Here is a 5,120-nt window from a genome sequence, read left to right on the forward strand (position 1 = left end):
TGACGGCGGCGGTGCACAAATGCTGCGCAGCTAGCGCCATTCGACGGCCAAGACCGCGGTTCCTGGTGTGTCTGCTGTGCCGTGCGTGTGATCATTGCTTGTACAGCCCTGTCGCAGTGTCCGGAGCAAGTATGGTGGGTCTGACACACTGGTGTCAATGTGTTCTTTTTTCCATTTCCAGGAGTGTATAATGAAACCTGATAAGACTAGCAACATATATGTTAATATTCTAAACCGTTATGGAATATACTCCCTTGTTAATTGTCCAACTAGAATAACGAAATAATCTTCCTCATCTATAGATCATGTAGCTACAGATATTGATAGTAAAAAATGTCATATTGTTGTCCAAAACCTGGGCCTATCAGACCACCTCTGCCAGATCTTAAAAACTAACATTCATGTAGAAACTCCTCATAAACTGTGTACATACAAAAGACTGTTTTCCAAATCAGCCCTGTATAAGTTTAAATCCCAGCTAGAATATGAAGATTGCAGGGAAGTCTATGCAGAAACTAATGCAAATCAGAAATTTATCAAGTTCATGCCAATTTTTAAATTCAGATTTGAAAAGATGTTTCCCAAAACTCTTTATCAAATTAAAACTACAAAGAGAAATCAGTGGGTGACTACAGGTATCAAAAAATCCTCAGAAACTCTTAGATATCTCAACTCCATAAAAAATAATCAATCTAACCCAGAAGTTCTGCAACTCTACAAAAAGTACAGGAAAATGTACAAAAAGGTGCTGCTAGCCACAAAAAAACTTTCAAACAACAAAATATTACTTCAAGCTGAAAACAAGAGCAAAGCAGCCTGGAACATCATCAAACAGGAAACATCTAACTCTGCTAAAAAGGACCTCAATTCACATATTAAAAACAAATATGTACCAGTAGGTAACCCTAAAAAATTAGTGGATTTTGTAAACTCATATTTCAGTAGTATTGCAAAAAAATTACAGCAGAAATTTCCAGATACATATGATTTACCTACTCAGAACCAGCCAACAAACTCAGTGGTGCTCTTGCCAACTACAGGAAGGGAAGTGGCACTAGTAGTACACCAACTAAAAAATAAAACTTCAGTAGGACTTGATGAAATCCCAGCCTGCGTAATTAAAGAATGTATAGACTCCATAAAGGGCCCATTAACAGACATAATTAATGAATCTTTCGAATCTGGATACTTTCCAGAGTACCTAAAACAAGCAAAAGTTATACCTATCCTTAAAAACGGAGATGTGGAAAATGTAGAGAACTACAGGCCGATTTCTATACTGTCTATCATTTCTAAAATAATAGAAATACTGGTCAAAAAGAGGCTGCTAAATTACCTGAATAAACATAACCTTCTTTTCAATGACCAATTTGGTTTTAGGCCCGGAAAAAGCACACAGTCTGCTACAGCACAGTTCACTAAAGTAATTTTAGAAGCACTGGACAAAGGTGAAAATGTAAGTGGTATCTTTTTAGACTTGTCCAAGGCCTTTGATACAGTTGACCACAAAATCTTACTTCATAAATTAGGGAAATAGGAATAACAGGTGTGACAAAGAAGTGGTTCAAATAATACTTGGAAAACAGAGTTCAACGAGTTGAGATATCAGCAGTTTTAAACAATTCCCTTGTAAAACACCTGTCTGACCCAGAACATGTGAATATAGGCGTCCCACAGGAAGTGTATTAGGCCCAACAATGTTTCTTATATACATTAACAACTTCCCACAAAGTATCAGACATGGAGAAAAAATACTTTTTGCTGACGACAGCGACGTAGTAACAACAGGCGAAAATCCAACACAACTGTGAGAAAGAGCAAACGAGGCTCTCAATGATGTCCACAACTGGTCATTAAAAAAATAAAGTAACCCTAAATGTAAAGAAAACTAACTATATTAACTTCCAATTGAACAAAAAAGACAATGCCACTAGAATAGAAGTTAATAATAATGAATTATAATGTGTAAAAAGTATCAAATTCTTAGGGATTAATGTAGACAGCCAACTGAAATGGACAAACCATGTCAACATTTTGGCAAAGAAATTATCCACAGCATACTATGCTCTTAGGATCCTTGCACCGGTATGCAATAATACCTGTCTTAAAATAACATATTATGGATATCTACACTCAGGCCTCAGCTATGGGATCATGTTTTGGGGAACAAGTGCCAGTAACATAAAAACTGTGTTCAAAGTACAAAAAGATCCATAAGGATAATAAAAAACAGCTACAACAGGGTCCACTGTCTAGAATTATTTAGAAAGCTAGGCATTGTAACTGCTTCTTGTGAGTATATCTTTCAGAACATTATGTTCATTAAGAAAAATCTCAACATGTATAACACAAACAGCCTAATACATGACCAAGAAACTAGATCTTGTCACCACCTACATCTAGATAGAAAGAACAAGGCAAAGACACAAAAAAGTATATTTTGTAATAGGATAAAACTGTATAACAAATTACCACAGGAAATTAAATAAATAAATAAACCCTCACTTTCAGACAAAAGCATAAAACCTTCTTAGTCAGTAAAAGTTGTTATACTGCAAAAGAATATTTAACATAGATGTAGATTATTAACAACATATAACATTATCACCAAAATATGATGTAATTATAAATGTGTGTATGATTAGTTATAAAAACTACACAAAATATGAGAAATCTGTTTCATTGTAAATGTAAATGTGTGCTCATGTATTATAAACTGACGATATCCATACAATATATATTGTTCCACGGATGAATAAATAAATAAAAATAAATAAATAAATAAAAAGTTTTATCGATAGGAACACGACACACCTTCTGCAGCTTGGTATTTTCATTTCTTAGTTGCGAAAATTCACGTCTTAGGACTTCCACGATTTTTTGTATACTTGAAATACGTTCATTTAATTTTGCTATTTCACTGTCACACTTCCCACAATTTCCTTTTTTTACCGCAAAACTGTAACTTTTTTTTGCTTGACAAGTTGTGGAACCTGGGTATCAGAGGAACTGGCTATGAGCTAATAAAATCATATATGAGCAATAGAAAACAATTTGTCTTGCTTAAAACAAACAGTGGGTCTTTCAAATCTAAAATTACTGATATCGAATATGGAGTGCCTCAAGGATCTGTCCTGGGACCCCTTATTTTCTTGATTTATATTAATGATATACAGTATTGTTCTCCTAACTGTAAAAAAAAAATTGTATGCAGATGATACATCAATTGTGTGTAAACTCGAAGACTATGACATTCTGGAGGTGTTGTGCAACAATGTAACTATTGAAATAGTCGAGTATTTTAATGAAAGCCATTGAAATGTAAGTGCTTAAAGACTGCAATGATGGAATTTATCACAAGGAAACAAACAGAATTTGGCATGAAGTTATCCATAGGAAATGACATTGTAAAAAAGGAAAAATGGACAAAGTTCTTGTGAATTACACTACAAGACAGCCTCAAATGGTACATGCATATCAATTCCTTAGCCTGTAAGCTGTCGAAGAATGTATTTGCTATATATATGATTAGCAAATATTGTAAGCATATGGGTGTACAACAAACTGCCTGTCATGCCCTATTCTCATCAAATTTAAACTATGTCATAGAAATATGGGGTGCAACAACTCAAGCCAACCTAAGCACATTATTACTACTACAGAAAAAAGTTATCAGAATTATTTGTGGTGCCAAATCTCAAGAATCATGTCGGAATCTGTTCCCAAAATTAGGTGTGCTCACCATTACAGGTGTATACATATTGAAAGTTATATTACTTGTGAAAACAATAAATCCAAATTTCAACTGTGACATGCACCAGTACGATACAAGGCAAAAGTTCAGATGCCATGTAAATAGCCACAGAACAGCTTTATATGAAAAATATGCACTTCGAGCCTGGCTGAAGCTAGCCATGCCCCACCAAAAAGTCTCAGAGCCCTTCCTACTAACAAATTAAAAGACCAGCTAAAAAGAATTTTAATTGAAAACCCGTTTTATTCCCTAGGTGAGTAATATATATATAAAAAACAAAGATGATTTGACTTACCAAATGAAAGTGCTGGCAGGTCGACAGACACACAAACAACCACAAACATACACACAAAATTCAAGCTTTCACAACAAACTGTTGCCTCATCAGAAAAGAGGGAAGGAGAGGGAAAGACGAAACAAAGTGGGTTTTAAGGGAGAGGGTAAGGAGTCATTCCAATCCCGGGAGCGGAAAGACTTACCTTAGGGGGAAAAAAAGGACGGGTATACACTCGCACACACACACATATCCATCCACACATATACAGACACAAGCAGACATATTTAAAGACACAGAGTTTGGGCAGAGATGTCAGTCGAGGCAGAAGTGCAGAGGCAAAGATGTTGTTGAATGACAGGTGAGGTATGAGTGGCGGCAACTTGAAATTAGCGGAGATTGAGGCCTGGTGGATAACGGGAAGAGAGGATATATTGAAGAGCAAGTTCCCATCTCCGGAGTTCGGATAGGTTAGTATTAGTGGGAAGTATCCAGATAACCCGGACGGTGTAACACTGTGCCAAGATGTGCTGGCCGTGCACCAAGGCATGTTTAGCCACAGGGTGATCCTCATTACCAACAAACACTGTCTGCCTGTGTCCATTCATGCAACAGTTTGTTGCTGGTCATTCCCACATAGAATGCGTCACAGTGTAGGCAGGTCAGTTGGTAGATCACGTTGGTGCTTTCACACATGGCTCTGCCTTTGATCGTGTACACCTTCTGGGTTACAGGACTGGAGTAGGTGGTGGTGGGAGGGTGCATGGGACAGGTTTTACACCGGGGGCGGTTACAAGGGTAGGAGCCAGAGGGTAGGGAAGGTGGTTTGGGGATTTCATAGGGATGAACTAAGAGGTTACGAAGGTTAGGTGGACGTCGGAAAGACACTCTTGGTGGAGTGGGGAGGATTTCATGAAGGATGGATCTCATTTCAGGGCAGGATTTGAGGAAGTCGTATCCCTGCTGGAGAGCCACATTCAGAATCTGATCCAGTCCCGGAAAGTATCCTGTCACAAGTGGGGCACTTTTGTGGTTCTTCTGTGGGAGGTTCTGGGTTTGAGAGGATGAGGAAGTGGCTCTTGTTATTTGCTT

This window comes from Schistocerca serialis, chromosome 5 (genome assembly GCF_023864345.2).
Source record: "Schistocerca serialis cubense isolate TAMUIC-IGC-003099 chromosome 5, iqSchSeri2.2, whole genome shotgun sequence".
NCBI lineage: Eukaryota > Metazoa > Arthropoda > Insecta > Orthoptera > Acrididae > Schistocerca > Schistocerca serialis.